Raw genomic sequence first — 24,020 nt, 5'->3', positions numbered from 1 at the left:
TTAAGAAATAAGGTTTCATTTGAAAAGTAAAGCTTTCAAAGTTTTGAAAAATGAGGCTGTTCATCCAACCTGAATTTGGAACCATATACGTACATTATAATATAGTCTTTAATAACACAACCACTTCCTTCCCTACCTTCCCCTATTCCCAACTTCATTCACTGTAGTAGGCTGTGCTTAGAAAGTCCTGCATCTGTTCAGTGTTTTTATCCATATCGCTTAACTAGTGGCTACACCATATAATGAATGCAGAATTATTCCACTCGTTGTAATCCTTTCTAGAGCATTCTTCACAATAGTGCCCAAGTGAATCATAAACTTTAATGATTATATCTCTTCTATGAGATGAAATGCATTTTATCTCTATTTACAGTCTGTGGAAGTGGAAAAAAAATCCCTCTCTGGCGGCCATGCAGGGAATCAATAGCAGAACTGGAACCACAATAGAGGGCCCAATCCAGTGCTTGTTTTCCTGGATCAAACCACTTTGCTCTAGGAACTGCCAAGAAGCCTCAGCTCTCATTGACTTTGCAGTTTTGAGCATTTGTGAGCCTATTCATGCTCACAGCACTGGTAATTTGAAAAAGGTTGACCAGAAAATAAAAGCCCTAACAGGTAAATTTGTACCTGAGCAATAATAAATACTTAGACTAAGCAAGTTTTTTCAATGAACTGACGAAACTCGTTTAAGTTCTATGTTGTTGTTGTCATTGTCATAATGATTCCCTATTCTCATTTCAAAAAATGCAGTTCTTCCTTGTGATTCCTGCAGTGTGACTGCTGGGGAAGAAACCACATGTGCTAGGGCTGGCAGAGAACTACACTTGTGCTCTCAGGCCAGAGCAGATGTGGCACACCACTGACAAACTGAATGAGGGGTTGATGACCATCATCTGCTTTTAATTATTTTTATTTTTATTTTTTTGCATCTTGGGCATGTACTCTGAATACAGTTCCTGACTTCCATGTGACTTTTCAGGACTTACCCCTGTAATGTCACTTCCCTTTTCTTCATTTCCATAAAACTAAAATGAGCCAGCTTGTTCAACACCTAGCATGTTCAACACCATGAGCAAATGAATACATATACAATGTAAACACATTAGATGTCTTTCTGTAGCAAGCCAGAAGCGATATCAATTTCTTACCAAAAATAAATAAATAAATAAAAATCTACAGTAAGAGTTTCTAGCCCTGAGAAGGCAAAAATATCTGCAGTCACATAAAGAGATTTTTTTCTTTCTGCCTTCTTTACATGGAGGCTGCCCAGGTACTTGCAGGGATAACAACACTATAATGTTTTGGGGTAGAAAAATAAAAGTAGTTTTCTTTCAAGTCTTATGTTGCCAACCTAGACAATAGAGTGTTGTTTTCAGACATAATAAAATGATATAAATTGGTCTTAAAAAAAAAAAAAAAGGTCTAGAAACCAAAAGCTCTATACTTTAGTACCTATGACTGATGTCATGCAGTTTTTTAACTTTAGAATTTCTGATAAAATATTCCTTTTGATTCTTATAATATAGTTCAGTTAAGCTTTGTTAAAAAAATAAATATAAAATTTCCTATGATAATCTCTGTATGATAACTGTACAGTGACCCTGCATTTTTTTGCTAAAATGTGTTCCCCAGTGTGATTAGAGTTCATATTTTTCAAAGGATTTTCAGACAGTCAACACATTTCCTGGGCTTGTCTAGAATTTACATGTTCATGGCATAAGAGCTCAGCCAGAAAATTAGTCAACCCTTCATCTTTCTGGAAGCAGATAATTGGGTTTGATGTGGTATATGCCTGAGAGATTTTTCAGATGAGACATTAAAACTCAAAATCAGATCATATGTGCTTTGATTTCCACACATTTTTAGTAGCCGTAACGGTTACATAAAAGGAAGCTTTAGTGGAGACCGGCAACACTCAAGACCAATTCTGGCTGAAAGATATAACAAGAAGTGAAGTCATCTGGATCTTCTCCCTGTTTATCACTGACTAACAGGTTCATTTGCTGTCTGTCTCATGCCATGGTCACTGCTCTTCCAAATAGTTCATTATGATCAAAACTTGCCACTGAATAATCATGGAATTGGATTCTGAATTTAAGTGCTTCATGTGCCATTAGATATTGCTCAAAGTTTGGATGATAACTCTGTTTGCCTTAAGCTATCACTGTCTTACTTTAGTATTTTTCATTTTTCATTTCTCACACAAGAACTCTGAACAGCTGTGAGAACAATAATTTTGGGGCTACTGGTATCTGCTACAGTATTTTAAACAGTCCCAAAATGACACATCTAAATCATTATTTTTTAAGTACCTGCAGCCTGTGTACAAAGAGTGGAACTAGAGACTGTAGCATATGTGTGACATATAATTAAACCTCTTTAGTGACACCCACTAAGTTCTCAGTGGAGAAACACCTCGCAGCAGTGGAAATATTTTCAGTTGCAAGGGGAAATTGCTTGCCATTGTATCTGCCAAGAACATGCCGCATGCTTGCGCATAGAGAAGACAGCAAGGAAGGCAAATGTCCCACAGTACAAAGTCCAAAATCTAAACAAGGCCAATGCACAAGCAAAGAGGAACTACAAAATGATTTTTACATAAAGCACATCATCTATTATAATCTATTTTGCTTTGTTCTGTGTTTTGCAAAGTAATAAAAACTCACTCCCTTAATGGAGACTCATGGATATAATAGTAAAAAGGGAATTCTAAAGAGGAAATGTTCCCAAAGAACTTAAGCAGAGTATTATTTGAAGAGAGATTGTACAATGCACAAGGAAGCATTTAAAATAATTATCACACAGCATGACATGCAGATAGGTTGTTGTTCCTTGACAACTCTGACTATTTGCAATGAAATAAATCCATTCTGAACCTAATGAGCAAGATGTGGTTGTCCTTTCTTTTCACCTCTCCTTTCAGCTAGCAATGACTGTTAGGACAAGGAATGACTTTTGCTGAATTACGGAGCTTGCTTGACGTTATTCCTTGCTTGACAATGGGTTTCTTGAATTGTAGGGTTCCTGTGAAATGTAATGAGCAGACTGTGCAGATATGAAACTTCACACCAGAAGATCTAATTCCTTTATGTAATCATTCATTTCAACTCTGCAAGCTTTTGCTTGTACACCATGTTTCTCATCTTTGTCACCCTGAAATTAAAAACAAGCCTGCAGGGACCTATTTCTATTTAATAATGATCTGATATAGATGAGTCTCATAAGGTATAAGTCTACAAAGAGTGTAAATCTTTCTTACATTTTAGTTCCTCTCTGTAAACTAATCACATTTTTTTTTTTTTTTACTTGTTAGAAGAGGTAGCTGTAGTTATTTGAATGAATCAGTTACTTCTTCAATTCTAAAGAGTGATGATAAACCTTGTTCATAATTTAAAGTACTTACACTACATTTTACACTAAAGAGCATGGATTAATAAGGATATCATGTCTAATTGCACAGGCGAATCATTGTAAGGCTCAGGATTCTTATTGTCACAAATTCTTTCTGGTAATCTGATATTTTCTTCCTGTGACCTAACTTACAGAAGACTGAAGCACCAGTGACATATCTAATTATCATGTTATCATAGCACATTGTCATTTCATTACCTGTGTTCAAAGTCTATGTGCATACATCCAACTCTTGAGCTCTAGTCAAGATCTAGGCCAGGAGAGCCATCAATTAATTTTTTTCCATATGGAAGCTGTCAGGCTATTATAATTTTTAATATATCTAAAACAGGTGGAAACAAACTTGTGCCTAATCATAATGGAATATAATAAATTAGAATCTATTTTCACTCTAACAACATTTTATAATTTATACTTCCCATTTCTGCGATTTTTTTTTTTCCCTGACAGCAAGACAATGTTACTGCAAAAGGCAATGGCAGCATTAACTATGCACCGGTTTTCTTCCATTTTCCCATCTTTACTTCTGAAAATAGTGTAAAAGTTTTTATTTTTCTAGACTATTTTGAGATACACTGAGTCTCTAGCTCAGATTCTTTTTCCTACTTATTGACAATATACACAGAGGGTTTTCCCCTTGACCACACACCAAAAAGACACAAGATCTTCAGACAGGGGCATGGTTCCAGTTTTATGACCAATCATAGCAAAACTGATTTATAACTTTCTATTGTACATATCAGAAAAAAAGTGTTCTTCATCCTGTGTTTTTTTAACCATCATTTCTTTGGCTTTATTCACACAGTATCAGTTTTGAAGAAAGGGATACCAGCATTTCTGTTTGATCAATGAAAATCTTTTCTAAACTATTATTTTGCTTCCTCTCACCTCACTACATTTTTTCCTATTGGCTAAAACAGGAAAAGGATCTGCTGAAGCTAGGTCAGCCACTGCTGTGCTAAACAGCTCTTCCTATTGATGTATTTGAACACAGGATTTGAACAAAACTTTTGGGTTTTTTTATGGGGTAAGTTCTAGTTTCACAGCAGTCAGGTCAAATACGTAACAATGATTTTGAGAATAACTAATCATTTATGGTTGCTGGTTTTATAGGCTGACTTACTTCTTTGCTGTGAACTACCAAGGTTAAAGATGTGTCTTAATCCTGCGGATGCAGAGAGATATGTCCAGACTGAATGCAGCTTTTTGGCAGGGCAGGTCTAGTGTGAGCTGCACAGGACAGCAGTGTCAGCTGGTGTTGCAGTTATACCACCTTGCTGGATAACCCTATGCAGCCAGCCTCTCCTGGCAGATGCACAGAAGGGAGTTTTTGTCAGCTCTACTTGTGTTTGTGTAGCTGATACAACCAGATCAGCAGGAAAGCTATTCATATATGCTCTGTTTCCTCTCAGGGGCGTTGCAGAAAGTCTTGCTCACAATTCAAAAATTTTGGTACTGCTTCTCCCATCAAAATCTGTGTGTGTGAAACAACAAGGATTGTCATGTCTAATTACATATTCACAAAGTATTGTTTGTATACATCAAGCCATCTGTTCTGATCTTTTTTTTTTTTTTTTCACCTGTGTCAACTCAGAGCAAGACAAGGTTATGACTATCTTTATTTATAATATTACCCTCTTTTCTCTATCATGCTGACATTCATTTGTCATCTGACTTCCCACAATGCAAATTAGTTATAGCAGAAGGAACTCTGTAGTGTGAGCAAGAGATCCTTGCCACACTATTCCCAAGATCTGAGGGATGAGCAACAGCTCAGTCAACTCTGTGCAGCACATCTGGTGGGGAGCTTCAAAAAGACAAGAAAGTAGCCCATGTGGGAATGAGGCAGGAGCCGGGCCCTGGGTGGCAAAGATTTTTGACAAAGGCACTTTTCAGGTGAGGCTGAGCTACACGAAGATGAAAATCCATGACTTAGCATTTTGGGTCATTGCTTTTGTTATTGGCTCTATTATTATTTAAACTTTGTGAATAAAATTGCATACCGCTTCCTGCGAGAATAAATATTTGAACTTTCTTATTCTTAAACAGTCCAACTTAGGTATTATTTAGGAGGTTCCTGGACTCTGAGGGTATAATGGAAGTAATTTCTGAAGCTAATAAGGAGACAACTTGCCACAAGCAGTTGGAAAGAAAAGAGGGAGCTAAGGTACAGCAAGAAACAAGTACTGAACAAATGAAGTTGAAATTGTCTGAAAGAAGGGAGTGGTTGAAAATGTTCAGCTAAGATGCAGAGTACAATCTATGGTCTTTGCACTAAACCTATGCAGTCTTTGCACTAAGCTAGATCAGCTTTGTACCATGTCCAAAGAGAGAAATTGTGAACCAAGTCACCAAGTCACCTTCTTTTTCTTTTTCCTTTTTTTTTCCTTTTTTCCTCTTTTTTCTTTTTCCTCTTTTATCTTTTTTCTTTTTTTTTCCTCTTTTTCTTTTTTCTCTTTTTTTTTTTTTTTTTTTTCCCCCTTTCTTTCTTCTTTTCCACAGGCATTTTGATCCACTTAGTGAATAAGGTAACCCAGCAATGTCCTGTATACCGCTGGAGTTTATTTAGCAGCACACTGTGCATATCTTACCAAGAATCCACAAAGTCCATTCTAGTCTATAGACACTTATGGCACTGCAATGGGCACCTTAAAGAAGGTCTCAGAGACAGTCAATAAATACAGAACTTCACAAATGATGATAACCAGATTTAATCAGTCTTACCCTTTCACATGTGAATAGATTGGTATTCAAAATACAGAGCAAGTGTAAAGAAAATATGGGAGCAGGACACAGCCCCATGTTATAACCACTGGATAATCACAAGAGGATCCAAGGATAGGCAGTGCTTGTGTCTTCAGGTGAGCTTTGTGTGTATGCCTTCTGGTACTTTTTAATATTGCTGCTTTTATTTCCATAAGTTGTTTACTGCTAGAGCTTATAGGCATGAGTGGCATTAAGAAACTGTATTTCTTATCAGTGGAGAGAATCTTAAAATTATTAAATAATTAAATATTGCTCTAAGCACAAAGAAATAAGTTTACCATGGAAATATTGTTCGTGCCATTGTGATACTTGTATCTCTTAACCTAAGGGAATCAGTTTAATAAAGTGAAGACTCCATGTGGTTTAATGAAAACCTATATGACAAAGTCTTAACTGCATTATGAAAATAAGGTCAATAGAAAGTAGCTTTAGTTTGGAATGGCTGTCGCAGGAGAAAAAATGAAAGCTTTATTCAGTTTTAAACATACTGAGAATCTCTATGAAATTACATTTGCCAGATCAAATTTTAGGTTCTCATAATTACCGTAATTATTAAGCAAAAGAGAAAGGCTTTTTTTCGTTTGTTTTTTTGTCTGTTTTTCTCCACTTGAATGATACTAAATTTATTATTATATATAGTCCAATACCACTTGCAAGATGGGCATCCCACTGTGCCAAGTGTGATACCTGGGAATAATGAGGAGGAGTCTCTCCAGCAAAGACAGACCAAGGGTTACAAGTCAGGATTGTTGTTCTCGTTTGATATGAAGAACTGAAAGTCAGATCACATTGTTTGCAGAAAACCAGCCCTCACCAGAAAAAAAAAAAAGAAAAAAAAAAAAAAGAAAAAGATATTAAATTCACTTAAAGTTTGGACGAATTGAAAAAATGTTTTCCAGCAAAATAAAAATATGAAGATTAAAAAACAAAACAAACAAAAACAAAGCAAAACCAAAAAAAAAGGAAAGAAGAAAAAAAGAGTATTATGAACATTTAGAAAATTAAGTAGAAGATAATTTAGGGAAAATATCTTAATATCAGAAAGTCAGACTATTTAACTATCAGAAAATTAAGAGAAAGTTCTAACAGTTAGATAATAAATTTTCTTCTTAAAATACATTATGTAAAATGTTTTTTTCTTTCCTACTATTTGCTTCTTTTTCTTGGAGCAAATAGTAAACTAGTTAAACCCATATATGCTTATATAACATGGATATGTACCCAAATCAAACAATTTCACATCAAAAGTGTGTTTATTTATGAACAAGAGATAAACTTCAGTGCTAGGAGCTGAATGCCGTATTGACCTTCAAGTTCAAGGATGTCTTACAAACATGGTCTTTCAGCAAATTCTGAAGTTTATGTATATATTTCCTGGATCTTGATAATATTCATTTTTAGATAGCACTGATTGAGAACATATTTAAGAAAAGCGTTGTAGTTGGAAACTAATTAGATGTAACTGTAAGTTGATTAAATACTTTTGGTGAAACTTAGAAAGAAAAGAAAATAGTCAAGCCTGGGGGTAGCTTGAAGAAAATAGTCAAGCCTGGGGGTAGCTTTTCTGTCAAAAATCAGAATAATATCACTGATATATAATTGCCAGGGATTAGGTATAGGCAGCATAATATGAAGAAGATCCCCTTGATCTGTAACAGGGCCTTGACTGAAGATCCTGCACAGCTTATTATCACATGATGAATGTTAGCCAAGGACTCGCCTGGGGATGAGTATAATTTTGTGTAAAAAAAAAAATCAGTAACCAAGTAACTAAAGATAGGAAAGACAGAGGTTTCCTTGTCTACTGGTATTGGTCGCATATGTCTTGCAGTTGTCCTGTCACTGTAACCAGAAGTGTTTTTTTTTTTTTTTTTTTTTTTTGTTGTTGTTGTTGTTTGATGATTTTTTAAAAAATATTGTTTCATCTTAAATGTAATAAGGAAACTTCAAAAATGTGCACATGAGAAAACACAATGAATTTGGCCATTGGTAAGCGCTGGACTGTTGAGCACTAACTGCAAGTACAAAGCCATACAGCCCATTGCATGATATGGCTCAGAGGGAAAGAGTTGTTGCAATGAATTTCAACTTAATGCCCCTGCTTGTTGACTTCTAATCCAAGTATCTTGTAGGGCTCATTTAACTTGAGAAAAGTCTCTAGAGATGCTTTCTGTGGGCTGCTCCAAATGCACACTATCTTTGAACACTGAGAGACATTCACATGTCTTTGACCTCTACCTCTTGGAAAAGGAGCAGATAGAGTTTTGCTATAGAAACAAACAAACAAACTAGTATGGGTAGTTTTTGCTGAAAATCCACACCTTTTGAGGCCAAAGGACAAAAATAGCCCCCATGCTGAACCTCAGGCCTTGGCCTCATGACTCAGGTGCCTGGGCTGTGGGCCCTGGGGTAAGAGGTAACTTGTAAACATTGCACCTGCCTCCATGCACAGTCACAGACTTCAGCTCGTAACTTCACAAAGGGCGGACAGGCTCTGATTTAGTTTTAGGGTAAAAGCTGATAGGGGGGGATCACTTTTTGCAAAATCACCAATGAGGAATGTTCAGAGTGTTTTATCCAAGCAGAGTCAAAAACAGGAGTATCTAATTGTGAGGCCTGTGTGTGCACCAGGCCTCTGCTGCTGGACACCACTGCTCTCCTGGCTGTGCCACCTCCTGTCCCTGTATCCTGGTCATACATGGATAATATGTCCCTTACACCAGGTTTTCTTTCCTGCACCTGCCTCCCTTTCATACCTCCAATTTCTCCTATGTCTAGGAGATTTGTATCAAGCTGGCCACTTTTTTTTTTTTTCTTATTTATTTTTTTTTCCAGAACTTCAACCTCTTAACAAACCTTGAATGCCTGCAGTGCCAATAAAAAATATATCTAAGCAGCAATGTCCATGCATTAACAGATTTATAGACTTTCAGGACGATGGAGAGTATCTGATCAACTAATCTGGTCCTTGTGTAGCATCCCCAGGTCGTAGTAGCTTTTCAGTATCAAGCTCAGTAACCAATTTTGACTGGTTCAGAAAATAAACTGCTTTGCTCTTGACACCAATTGATTTGGAAGTGTGGAAAAGTGCTAAAATATATCTCCACTAAGGAGAGAAGAAAGTGTTAAAAGAGAGAGGCCTGGATAGCTCAGAGCTTGAGTAAGCATAATCTATAGCATTTCCAGCTGTCTCCTTTTTTTTTTTTTGTCCAGATGTCTGCCACTATCTAGGTCCTGCTGGCACCCTTGAGCTTGAAAATATTGTGAAATGTAAATGCCATTATTCTGAATGAAAATGATGCAAATGAGATAAGGCATAGATAGTGCCTGAAACTAGGGCCAGAATAAAGCAGGCACTAACAAACCACCATCTGCACAGCCTGAAGAATAATAACTCTGAAATGCTAATCTATGGATTGGTGTTGCTATCTGCTGTGGTTTCCAGCAAGCTTTCACTGAATTTTTCGCTGCAGCTGATACCTATTGTCATGTATCCTTTAAAAAAGGCCAGTGATTAAGCAGAATTAAATTTTGATTTTGTTCATGACACTAAAAACACAGCAAAGTAGAGAGCATCATGTTCCTACCACCATTCAGGCGCAGTCCTTTGCTCAGTTTGCTTCAGTGATTTTTGCATTTCCTTGGTTTTCCAAGCTCAAACCAACTAATTTAAAGGAATAAAGAACACCATCAGTTGGTTTGGTCATTTTTATTTTTTTTTTCTTAAGAAAAGAAATTAAGGAAGAAATCATTTCAACATTTAATATGAGAGCCTCTGGGAATTTTAAGAATATTTTGTTTTTCAAATATTGAGCAGTGTAAATTAAATAGTTTCCCATTGCTTTTCAGCATCAGAAAGACTTTATTTCCCTTTGAAATTTGTTCTTCACAGCACTTTTCAACCAGCTCAAATATTCTGTATAGCAGGCTCTGGCAGGGCTACAATTCTTTCAATCTACTGTGAGAGTTTCTGAAAGTAATCTGCGATGTATTTTACTCTGCACACCTTTAAATCCTGGCTTCCATGGCTCACTTGGCACTTTTAAAACCGACAGACAACGCCTTACATCTGGAATTACTTCTTGGCATTACTGGGCATCAGCAAATGCTTCAGTAACTTTTTTTTTCCCAGCAGGACATGGCTTTCAACAGGCTCTGACTGGGGCTGAGCTTCCTGTGATGCAGCCTGTGCTGAGGCATTAAAAAGAAAAACTGGTGTGGCCATCCTGGATAAGGGAAAGGGGAGGAGGGGACAAAGACAAAAGTCCAGGAACATCCTGGCTTGGAGCAGGAGAGAGTAGTGCCAAGCTGTGGCAGATGAGCCTGTACCTGGGAAGGCTGAGATCTCTGCCTTCATCCCCTCCTCGAGCATGGTGGTGCAGACCAAGGCAAAGGCATTCCTCAAGCTATCCCTGAGCATGGGGCATGGGTCAGCACCATCCAGGAACCATTCCCCAAGACAACCTGAGTGCAGCTCCTTCATTATGGAGAGTAAGGGACTTTAGCTGTGGGGCTGGAGTTTAGGTCTGAGTCAGGTCATTAAGCACCCCTGCATCCCTTCTTGCAGGGCAGAGAATGTTTGCCTGCTATGTGCTGCTCTCTGACACTTGGACCTAGTGAATGCAGTGGTCACCTGTGCTGCCTGGTTTCAGACAGCATGCTCTGAAAGCTGCTGACTGGTTCTGTGTGGTGACTGTAGTGAGGATGAAATGAATTTGAGAGGTTGTATGGTGCCACCTACACCAAAAGCAAGTCCACTAGAAGTGGTCAACCTTGGGCACTTGGGAAGAAGCAAGATCAGACTCACATTGTCTCCTGAGCTCTATGACGCTGATTCAGGAAATGCCACCCTCTTGCCTGAGACAGACTTTCTCCTCACCCAAACACAAGGGCAAAACTGAAAACTCATTTTCCAAGTGCAAGAAGAAATTGTCCTATAGGGTAATGTAGAGGGAAGAAACATGACTAAGAACACATGTGAAATCAGATTCTTCATAACTCTGGTAGGCTTATGAAAGCAGTCGGTGTGTAAAAGCTAATGACCCTTTTTCTATAAAAAATAAAATTAAAAAAAATGTTTGATTTGTCATCCTATGCTTTTTGAATCACGTTATAAATTGTTTCTGTGCCCATATTTGGAATCAGCATTCAGGGGATACTAACACCATTAATAAAAATGGTAGTTCAGATGCCACTATTAATTATGCGCTTTGATCTTCGACATTTTCATATTAGTATTACAATCTATTGAACTGACATTGCAAAGACAAAAGCTTTTGACAGCTGATTTTGTTCAGCTTGGATTCAAATGAAACGGTGTTTTATTAAGAATCCAATGAGATCTGTGCCTTTTTTCAATCCTTCTGTGAAATTAATTGTCTTATAGCTAGCAGAAGCTGAATTCTGACTTCTTCCTTTTTTTTGTTGTGTCTTGTTTTGTTTTATTTTGTTTTACTAATCTGAACACAAAAATAATGGTTGAATCAAAAATTGAATGCTTGAATTGTTGTCTAAATTAGAGCACATAATTAAAACACACTCACCTTTAGTAAGACTAGCATTGAAAATTAGAATGCTAATAATTTCTATTCTTTTACAGATTTTTTAAAATTATTTAATTTAAATTACATCAATGTTTTGAAACTTCATTTGTTAAACTAAAAAAAGAATGTGAAATTTATTTCTCTCTACTCGTTATGCAGTTTGTAGACAGGATGTGTAATATTTGCCTCAGTATCTCACCATCAGGATCACATGGTAATTTAGTAAATATGACCGATGGTAGCTGAGGGTTCCAGTTAGATTAATCTCCAAAAGCAATAAGATCATCCATCATTTCTGCCTCATATTCAGGCTAGATTGGCCATTTATCTTGTTTGTTCTCAACAGGTATTCTATATAATACTCTGTCAATAGTGTCATTATAAATACCAATTTCCAAGAGTTTACACAAAGACCATCTTTCAGATTCTTACATCCCACAGATCTTTGCTGAATTTTATTTTCTGCTAAATCCATGTAGCCTCCATGGGCTGCTCAAAAACAGCAGCAGATGTTGGGGGAGAGATGGAAGATACCTCCTTTATGTTACCTAAAAAGTGGGGAAAGGAAATTGTGGCTTATCAGGAAGGTTCAGGTCTAGCTATGAGGCTTTGCCTGTAGAGAATACAGAAAGCTCAAAGCATGCAAACTACAGATCTCGTCAGGTACAGACAGATGCAGACTAATAGCAAAACCCCTCTAAAATGAAGCACTCTGATAGTTTTTCCATGGAAAGTGATGAGAGATAGCTCCTCAGTACCGAGGAATATTCCACATGGACAATTTTAATTGCACTGAAAATTCATTTTCCTCAAATTAATCAAGGTGTACTGTTCTCAGCAGCTCTACTCACAGACACTCCCCTGTGCACTCTGTGTACCCTGTGCAAAGTCTGGACATATGCATGAATTTTTACAATTAAACATTTTAATGGAGCAGCTAGTGGTCTGCTTGGCCTGGAGCATTCTCTGATTTACTTATCCTTTCATTATTGTATATATATATATATTTTCAGTTATCAGTATTCAGTTATTCAGTATTATTCAGTCCTATCTCATAAGAAAGTGGTATAGTACTACAGTGGTACCTCCAAGTGTTATCATTTCACGGACTGCTCTTAATCTTCCCTTGAATATGTTCTTTCACCTCTCAGGGTTACAAAGGCATCCAAACAGGAAGGTCCATTTTCTATTTGTGTATATTTCAATCACAGACCTTGATCCAGTCTTCACCAATAGAAACTCTATCAGCTGTACTAAGTTCACATTTAATTTTTCGTCTTCAGTCTGACCCTGACAGAATTACTCCAATAATCTTTCTATGATGCTTTGCATAGAATATCTACACAACTTAATTATTTGGAATAACTTTGATTACTGGAAAAAAACAGCAGCTCAAAATCCCTAGAAAACCATCTCTTTCCTTCAGCTGTTACTCCACATGCAGCTGTGGAAATGTCTATTGTGTTCTTTTGACAAAAGGTGCCTACCAGTGCAAAGATCTAGCTGTGCTGGTTTTACCAGCAGCCTCTTTCAAGTTAGTCACTGTGCTTAACAACAGAGGAGAGCTCAAGCCTCTAGGCTCAATTAAGAATACTGCCTGTTGCTGAATATTCAGGATATTGTTGGCTACTAATAATGCCCACCTACAGGAATAATTATTCTTTTATAATTCTGAAATGTCACATGATGAAATTCAACTCTTACTCGTTCCTTCTCAGTCACTCTGTGCAAGTTATTTTGCTAGTTAGCACCAATGTTCCCATCAAGTTTCTGAATTTTATTAAATCATCATGTGACTTGCAAGTGACTGAAGCGCATGGAGCTTTTAATGAAGTATTTAATTGGAAGGAAAAGCTATTGCCTTTTCAGTCCCAGCTCCCACCCTTCTTTGCTAAATCCATGATCTCTCTCTCGTAAGTGTAGAGGACAGCAATCTAATAAAGAACTAGGTAGTATGATGCTAATGGGCTGCCATTACTCGGCAGCTTGCCAAGCTGGGCAGCTGTGTGTCCCAGACAAAGACCGATTTTGATTAGTTACCACAACCACACTTGCTCATGCTGCCTAGTATCATTTTTATGAATGGAAGAACCACTCATGCCTTTAAACAGTATCCCTTTGTCAGACATCTGTGGTGTTGACTCCCTTTTCAGGAAAACAGGATTTTTCAGAGGTGTCATAGTAAAATGGCACTGGAAACTGAGTAATGGTAAAAGCAACAAGTGACTTCAGAACATACGTAGCAAATCAAAAATAATTAATAAATAAACTCGGAGCATTTTTCCAGAATTATTAAAACCTAATAGCTGAAAAGTAGGCTCACGTGTGTTTGCAGTCTCCTTACCGCTGTGAGAGATAAGCTATTGCAGGGTACATGTTGGCCTAAATCTGCAAAGCACTTACAAGCCTTGCTGGAAGAGATATCTCCAGTGCTGTGGTAGTATCACAGGAGATGTGCTCAGAGCTTTGGTGTTTACAGACATTGGGTATCCTCACTTCGGCAAAGTTTCTATGGACCTCAGATACCAGGGCAAAGCAACACTGCTATTGTGGGATTGACATCCTCTCTGTAGTCTTCACAGTTGTGTCAGTTTGAATCATTTAATATTACTTGAATAGGTTTTTAGATATACATTGGATATTTGTCTATGTATACAGATATTTTTATCCTACCAGAGACTTAATCCTTTGGCAGTAAACTCTAAAGTGCTTTGGAGCGCAGCCAAGATAATACTTTCTGAAATGTTTTTGAAGTTCTCCTTCTCTTCAGAACTGTGAAAAAAAAAAAAAATATATATATATATATATATATTTTTTTTTTTTTTTCACAGTTATATATATATATATATATATGTATATTTCACCTCAGACTATCTTTTCTTTCTTTCTCTTATTTTTTAAAGGATACTGGCAGCCTTGTCAGCTTTGCATTATATATCACCAAGCACGCTTTGTGAACAAACCCAGATGTAAAGACGTCTGGCATTAAACTGAGTGTGTACTTTGGCATCCTACAGAGAGGACATTTTCAAGGACTCCTTATAGATGACTGGTATCTGTGTGTATCATTGCAGGATAATAGAAGAGTAGCTTCTTTAATGATGTTACAACACCAGAGCACCTGATAGATGACCTTTTTTTATTAAGATTATTGAATGTCAGTGATTTACCTGCATCTCCCACTGACCCTGTAGACCCAGAGATGAGACATCAGCTAAAGTGGATTTGTGCAACAGACTTGGCCTTCTATCTTCCAACACCAGCAAGCTCAATTATTTGTGCAGGAATGAGCTATGCATTTATGAAATCAAAAATCTTCTCTGTCTATGGGATGAAAACTTGTGTTTCAGGGAGGAGAAAAGAAGGGAAGCAACACTTAAGCAAATGGCAGAAGCTCACGTTCTGGTTCTTTCTGATTACTGCTAGACTTCTCTGTTGCTCCTGGTGCTGCTTGCTGTGTTCTTACTAATTACATTAAATGCTTTTTCTTTTCTTTTCTTTTCTTTTCTTTTCTTTTCTTTTCTTTTCTTTTCTTTTCTTTTCTTTTCTTTTCTTTTCTTTTCTTTTCTTTTCTTTTCTTTTCTTTTCTTTTCTTTTCTTTTCTTTTCTTTTCTTTTCTTTTCTTTCTTTATTTTTTTTTTTTAATAGGGGGGAGGCACAGGGGCGACACTATTTAATTTCTTCCTATTAGATGATATATGCATCTTTTTAACTTCAAACATATAAACCAAGGGAGAGTTAGAATAATTATAAGCTCATGAAAGATTTAATTAAAATACTTTCAAACTCCTGATCTTCGTGTCTTATTTCAAATAGGTTGCTAAAGCTATAAGGAAATGGCCTAAAATACCAGACTTTTCTAATTATTATTATTTTTTTTTTTCCAGACAGATGCTTGTCTGTCTTAACAAACACAGGACGTGATTTATCCCACTTTTGACCAGAAGAAAAATGTACTTGGATTTTCCTTGTTTTCAGATTGCAGATGGAAAGAATTTTCATTTGCCATGGAGAAGCTCACTGAATATTATTCTGGTTGTGAGAAAAGATAGAGCTGGCAACACTAATTATTTGTCATTCATAAATGATTCATTACGGACTCTTATATCACGTTACATCTATCTGCATTAGATAAGAAGCACACCCTCACAAATAATGTGAATTAAGGGTTAAAATATTAGAGCTTTTTGATGTCCTCATAAATCTGCCTTTTATTCCACCCCCACACAGACACCGGAGACCCAACAGCCCCTCTGTGGCTCCTTCCCCCCTGCCACCCACAGCAGTTTATGCTCCTTTCCACAGAGATGTACTCAGAAAACTAGGCCCCCACCACACAAGTACAGATTTAAAAAATAAACGGACCTGGCACCAGATATATGACACTGTCCCACACAATATCCTTGTGTCTAAATTGGAAAGACATGGATTTGATGGATGGACATGCAGTGGGTAAGAAAATTGGCTGGGTGATCTCACTCAAAGAGTTGTGGTCAACGGCTCAATGTCCAGGTGGAGATCAGTGACGAGTGGTGCTCCTCAGGGGTCAGTCTTGGGACCAGCATTGTTTAATGTCTTTGTCAGTGACGTGGACAGTGGGATGGAGTGCACCCTGAGCAAGTTTCCCAATGATGTGAAGTTATGTAGCGCAGTCAGCACACTGGAGAGAAGGGATGCCATCCAGAGTGACCTGGACAGGCTTGAGAGGGGGGCTTGTGCCAGCCTCATGAAGTTCAACTAGGCCAAGTGCAAGGTCCTGCACCTAGGTTGGGGCAATCCCAAGCACAAATACAGGCTGGGAGGAGAATGGATTGAGAGCAGCCCTGATGTAAAGGACTTTGGGGTGTTGGTAGATGAGAAGTTCAACATGAGCCAGCAATGTGCGCTTGCAGCCCAGAAAGCCAACCGTACCCTGGGCTGCATGAATTCAAAGAAGCATGGACAACAGGGTGAGGGAGGGGGTCTCACAAGACCCCTCTACTCTGGTCTTGTGAGACCCCACCTGGAGTGTTGTGTTCAGCTCTGGGGCCTCCAGCACAAGAATATGGAGTATTAGAATTAGTCCAAAGAAGGGCCACATGTATGACTGGAATCCTGGAGCACCTCTCCCATGAAGACAGGCTGGGGGAGCAGAGGTTGTTCAGCCTGGAAAAGAGAAGACTCTGGGGAGACCTTACTGCAGCCTTCCAGTATGTAAAGGGCACCTACAGCAAAGCAGAAGAGGGACTCTTTGTCAGGGGATGTAGTGATAGGACAAGAAGTAATGGTTTTAAACTAAAAGAGCGGAGATTTATATTAGAGGTTATGAGGAAATTATTTACTACGATTGTGGTAAGGCACTGCACGGGCTGCCCAGAGAAGCTGTGGATGCCTCATCCCTGGAGGTGTTCAAGGCCAGGTTGGATGGGGCTTTGAGCAACCTGCTCTTGTGGGAGGTGCCCTTGCCCATGGCAGGGGGTAGGAACGAGATAATCTTTAAGGTTCCTTCCTACCCAAACCATTATGTGATTCTGTGATATGGAATGGGGCTACATAGGTGCCCCGATAGTATGTGTGGGGAGATGCGGGATAGAATAAGCTTTCTCAGTCTTCGCTGCATGTTTTTTGTATGTCCTTTGTTTTGTGTCTTGTATATTGTGTCTGGGTAGGTGACACAATTAAAAGCTGCTATGGAATTGTCTTTGCTAACTTGGTGAGAAGTGACCTTATAATGGAACAGAGTATCAAAATTAGCACTGCCTACCAAAGGAAGTTGCCAGATTTCTTAGATGAACTATAGCATAAGAAAAAAAAATGTGATTGTCTCTCATTTGATTAATTGTAGTGGCAACAAAAGTCCCAAATAACACCATTTATATTGTCAAATGATTCCTTGATGAAAAACTTTTCTTTCATCTAAATAGCACACAGTCACAATAAATGTCAGGGGATAATGGATGCATCTAGATTTTCAGCAAGACAGGCTTCTTGACAGTGGCTTAGAACTGCAAGAAATATACTGCTGAACAGAAATCAGAACAGCAAAGGTGCTTTTCTACACTTCTGAGTCTGGCTGACAGTCCACCCCAACACGTGTCACTGAGGACTGCTGCCCTGACACTGAAAGCTTTACGGCATCTAGTGATATAAGGCTTTGCTTGCTGCTGCTTGAATTTTTTTTGAACTGTTTGGGCTGAGATTTTCCAACAGCCCAATTCTAATTTACTAAAATTTTAAAAGGCAGAATAAAATATTTCATTTTGTCAGTTAAAAAGAAAGTCCAGCAGCTTCTTTAACAAGAGCTGAAATTCAGTCTGCATTGACTATGGAGACCAGGCCTGCAAAGTGTGTGCCACAGGGATAGGACATAATGGAGATGGAGACTAGGACCCTCTCCCCTAAGCAGGGAAGTTTTAGGAGGTCAGTGGGGAAGGTGACAGATGTGTCAGGGAGATTAATTCTTCCAGAGGGAGCCAGAGACCTCAACACATGCCTGCAAACTCCCTGATCAAGTGTCCCACTACCTTTAGTTACTGGGGTGAGAACCCCTTTTTGCCACCTGGTTACTGTGAGAGTTCTACAATGAACCAGCATATTCCAGGTCACAAGCAGCAGCCTCTGAGGCTGTCACTGCTCTGCTGCTGGGTGCAAACTGCAGGCTGTGCTGTGGATTGAAAAAGATGGTAAATTCTGTCCATAGGAACAACATTAACATGGACCATCTGCAAAATTAAACTCTTAAAATGCATAACATTTTTTTGCTTCCTTTGCACATACATGTGAAGACAGCTTTAAAAGATGGAGCAGACACTATTTTCCCATGGGCTACTTTCTATTCAATAACAGGATGAACTTGTTTTAGGAATGAATAAGGTTCATGTGGTAAATGAAATGCGTGCACTAAATGATGAGGGAGTTTAAGGTAGACAGAAAGACTTTCTTTCATCAACTTGAAATACTAGGCTTGATTTTCCAGCTTTGGGCAGTCATATGAAGTACTGAAGTAACTGGAAGCTGTGCTTTTATGTATGACTTCTATATAACATTATAATGTGATGTAAATTGAAGTAGGCTGGCCAAACTGAGGACCTAAAGTTAATGGTTTGACCTTTCTTACCCTCTGTCTCCACTTTACATACAGCTTTTTGGGACTAAAAGTGTCCTTGTGTCTTACAGGAGAGTTCTGAAATAAAATTCATTTGGTTAATTTGAATGATGCATAGTAAAGAAAGCTTGCTCACATTCTCAACAGTGAAGAGCAAGAAAATATTGAGAAGCTATTCACTATCTGAGCACAGTCCAAATCCTGCAATGAAAGAGAGATCCTGTAAAAATCAGCTGGTTATGTGGTGACGTAATTAAAGGCTTTGTCCCAGTGAATGTCTGAAAAGAAATCAGAACTATAGGTGAGTAAGCAGTCTGACTTTGGGCACATCTTATTATAGAATGCTAGCTGTGGGGCTAGATGGTACCAAGCTACATTACTGTAGCTTTTAATTTTCAAGACCAATATTGATAAATAATCATCCACAAGATGAAAGAGGAGAATCACTCCTGTTTCTGCTATGCTATAGGTCCCCATTTGTGCTACTGGATCCTTCTGTTGGGGCAGTAGTTTGACATATTTGCTCTGAGAAGCATCTAAATCTATTTGAACCTAGATCAACAACAAAAATTTTATGCATGTGCTTAATATCTGCTGCTGCCATTAACTCCAGGAGAAGACGACGACTGAAACAGTATTATTATTTTTTTTCTTTAAATGTCAAAATAAGAATTTAGTGCTTAGCTTTAGGAAAATATTTGCAAATGTTGGTGTTAGTATGTGATGCATCAGCCTCCTCACCTGCCAAATGGGGAGGACAGTGCTACATCCCACACAAGCATGCTACATTGCAGACAGACTGAATCCATGATTATTTATGCTCTGTAAATCTGTAGGAGAGGAGCGCTTGTGGACATCCAGTCTTTGAGGAGCACAAGTCTAAGATGTTCTTCAAGGCTGAATAATGACATAGATCTCAGAGGCAGAAAAGACCTGTGACTAAGCTGCTTATACGTGAACACAATATTTTGGAAGATACGAAGTGGTCAGTTGAAAAAATCTTCAATGCATTTGTGAGAGAAAATGTAGATATTTATGAGGCTTAAATCTGTCTTGAGTAACTTCAGTGTTTCACTGGACATGATGGTAAATACTGGGTAAATATTTTTGCTCCCTCTTATGTTTTCCAATAAAAGTGCTGCTTACTGACAACCAAAAGGTGGGCTCATGTGTCTTAGTGATTAATTAAGACCAGTAACTACATTTTCTGCATGGCTTGATGGGAATGTCGATGATGAAGACTGACCGGTTCAACCATTAGCAACTGAATATTGTCTTGTAAATGTCAGGCTTTCTTACTAGAATGCAAAATCTCTCTTTCCCCCCAGGGAATCAGCTTTACCCTTTTTCTTTCTGTAGAGCAAAGTTGTCTTGGAGGTGGTCTGTTGCTGACAAACATTGAGCATATTTGTAGGAAAAGATGCAGCAGGGTGTGTAATTTTTCCATGGGCTTACACACAGCAGTCCTCTTGAAATAAAGGAAATAAATCAAACCTACTCTTCTGTTAAGGACTATTTTTCCTTGTCTGAACCTGTTTCAATGCATATCAGCCACTCGTGACAGTTATGAGTTGCCAGAAAAGGAGCTACCTTTGGGGAAAGTTAGCAAAACCGGCCTGACTGGGTGATTCACACCAGGCATTAACTCACTACATCAGGTGTTCAACCTCAGCCAGGCAGCACAGAAAGACTGCAGACTGCATCTTTAAATGGAGTTGTTTTAGTAGAGAGTCAAATATTACCAAGGGCCTCAGGAAAAATACAAGCGGAGAATCATCTCCATTTTCTCCTTTAAGTCAAGCAGTACAGAACAGGTGACCAACACCTGATGTAAGAGCTGTGAAACAATTTCTGTACATACCTGATGATCTTCAGGAGGCTTAGTTTTGCAACATGTAAACTATTAATAAAATAAGCATCTCAGTGCTTGAGAGAACCTTTCCAAATAGGGAGTGATACAAGTTTCCTTTGAAGTATTCTACAGATGCAGTGGTGCTTTCATATTTAGGTTAAAGAAGAAAAAGACTTTTTGCCACTATCATTCTATAACTTTCATATTAGAAACTGGATCCTGATGCCACTGTCCTGGCCACTTCACATTAATAACCCCTTTGAAACCTGGGGGTTTGAGTACCACTCAAAAAAAAAAAAAAAGAAAAAAGTTCAGATTTCCTCAAAAGTGACAAAGATGAAGAAATCCTCAACACAGTGCTATTGCAAAACAAATATGAGATTTCTTGTTCCTTGATACCCTGCTAAACGTTGCTCGTAGTTTTTGTTTTGTTTTGTTTTGTTTTGTTTTCTGGACTGAACCTAAAGCGCTAGGAGGAGAATCTTGAAAAACAAACAAACAAAACAAAACAAAACAAACAAACAAACAAACAAAAAACGTAACTCTTCAGCTAATGAGTTCAGTATCTGATATGGTCCCTTTTAAGAATTAGGTCTTCTAGGCAAGAGATGCACTGCTTACACTGATAGGGCTTCTTCTCCTTTTGTGTTTTGTTGTCATTTCCAATGTGATCCACCACAACAGTGGGTACTAACTCAAAGAAAATCCCCACTGACAGGGCCATCTGAGCTCAGCCCATCAGGGACAAGACAGAAATGTCTGATGGACAGAGTGCACCCCTTCACCCATGCAACCTAGTCCAAACTCTAAATATTCATGATGTAGCCCTGTTTTAATACACGCCAAAGTGAAACAACTTGGAGTGGCCTTTCATGCAGCACATACAACCTCTCTCCCTTTGTTTCCACCTTTGTGCTGTCACTACAACACCCACATAGTAGCCAGCACCATTGCTCTCTATTCTCAGCTGGGACAGTGACAGCAGACCACCCACTGCCTCTTGTGACCTCAGGGGCAAGCAGCACTTTTGATTTTGGTTTGTGTTTTGGTTAGAAATGTTAGTTGCATTTTGGCCAGATAATGCATCAGCAGAGACCCCTGGAGCAAACAAAATAACCAGGCATCTTCACCCAGGGCAGAGGAGAAGCCACAGAGACCTCAGGAGCTGCTTGGGCTCCTGTGGGCATGGGGAACCCTCCTGAGGGATGGGTTGCACTTCTGTAAAACAGTGTTCCTGTGCCACCCATCCTTAAGTACTGAGAAGACGTCTCTGCACAGCGTATCTTCTCTATTCCCTGTTTTTTCATTTAGGCTAGCTTCTTTGTGTTATAGGTGAAGTTATTTGTGACAGAAAGATGACACAGAGGTAAGGGAAAGTCCAAGCAATTGTACTAGGGAATTGAGGTTAAAAGGTAAATATTGCTGGCTGCAGTGTTTTCTGCCAGCTGCCTGTTTTTCATGCTGTTGTGAGCAGAGGTGCTGAGGCTCCCAGCTGCCAGCAGAGCTTAGAGGGCTCCAGATGTTGGAGGAAAATGTGCACAACACAAATTTCTCAGTACAGTGTGCTGTGCAAGGCAGCTTGTTCTCTCCTTGGGTCCTGCTCCCAGGCTGCGCAGGGCCCAGTCTCTTGCGAACAGAGTGTGCCCTACCTTGCAGGAGATGACAACTGTCTCAAAAAACAGTAAGGAGAACAAAAAAGCTCTGAGTGTTTTGCAAGTGGTGCTATTGCAGCTGGCAATGCAGAGTTATGCTGTCTGGGCTGGAGCTGGGGCTCAAAGCCTAGTTCTCACAGGGAAAATTACTTCTCTTATACCTACTGCCTTTTCTGTCCTCTTGGGAGTTAACTGTGCTGTGGGTTGTGGCTTTATTTGATTATTTATATAGCTGCAGCACCTGAGCCAGCCCTAGCTGATACATCTGCTGTGTTTTGCTTGGTGTGGCCTTTTTATTCCACAAGTCTTCACAGACCTCCAGCGTCTTGCTTTAACATTGATCATGAGGTAACTGGAAACATGAATGAAAGTGAGGGATCTGACGTCCAGCCAAAACTATTGAACTAGGTGGTACGAGTTCTGCAGCCATGCTATACATGCTGTTGAAAAAGGCTGGAAAAGGTAACTAAGAATGAGAAAAATTGAAGTAGCATTCAGATGAAGCTGTGAAAGAGAATAAAAGGGCTATGGAAACCCTAATGTCTTTATACACCCCTCTCTTGCATCTGGACATGAAACGGAGGGAAAGACAGTGGATGATTTCTCACAGGTGTCTAAAGGATTTCCATACCCAGCTTTTACTTGTATTATTTTTAAACTGCCATCCAGCTCCCTTGTTCAGCTTTGAAATACCTCTCTGTGGATGGATGGATGTCCTGAAGTCATTAAATGAGTCAACGGCTCTAATGGGGACAGAGCTTGTGGCCAGGCAGTGATGCACCAAATTTGTCCCCAGCAGCACGGCTGCTGCCATATATTAGCACCATACTAATGGTTCTGTGCAAATCCTGCTGTCAGGGACCATGGAAGGGCAAAACTTTCTCATTCAGCTCCCATGACAGCTGCTACTCCCAGAGGTGTTTTTTACACATTTGCTTTAGTAGTTATGTAGTCTGTCCATCTGAGTGTTAGCTAGCAAGGGCAGGCACAAGGGCCACCTCTTCAGATCTGTCTGAACACGAGTCACAGCAGCACAGGGGATTTTGTCAGATTGTAGGACCTAGCTGAACCTTTAGGCATACGCTCTGGTTCCCTCTATTCTCCTTTCCCATTAAGGAGGGTGAAGGCTACAGGTAGCCCTCTGGGCTGCTCAGACCTCCCAGCGCTGGCAGCTCAGAAGGCAGCAGGCGTGACATTCCCATCGAGTGCAGGTGCAGGATCTGTGCACATGCCACAGGCATTTATGTGGCAGCCTGTGCTGCTGGGCATTCAGGAAGGTGATGGTCCATCACCCCCTAATGAGGAGAGGGGCAGACAGGTCTGCTCGGCTGCAGTGGGGGAGACTGGTCTCACCTCAGTCTTCATGGACTCTGTCGAAGGGAGCTGGGGAAACAGCTCTTGGTCAGATATTGTCTTCTTTTGAGGCCCTCCGCAGCACTGAATCCCCCATCATACATGGTGCCTGCAAAGAGAATACACTCTTGGTGCATTGCAAAGATGTGTACTGAAAACAGTGCATCAAAGGAGTGGACCAGAGCTTCCTCCATGCCAGCCAATCTCCTGGGCAGGCCACCTCTCCGGGGAGGAGGTCCCCTGGGGCCCTACCCCAACACAGATGCAGAGCAGCACAGGGCGCTAGGAGTCCCACACACCATACCGTGGCGTGGGTGGGGGATGGATCTCATGCCACCTACACATTGCATGGTGTGCAA

The sequence above is a fragment of the Anas acuta genome, chromosome 3 (assembly GCF_963932015.1).
Source record: "Anas acuta chromosome 3, bAnaAcu1.1, whole genome shotgun sequence".
Lineage (NCBI taxonomy): Eukaryota > Metazoa > Chordata > Aves > Anseriformes > Anatidae > Anas > Anas acuta.
The sequence above is the reverse complement of the archived record's forward strand: the minus strand, read 5'-3'. Positions refer to the sequence as shown.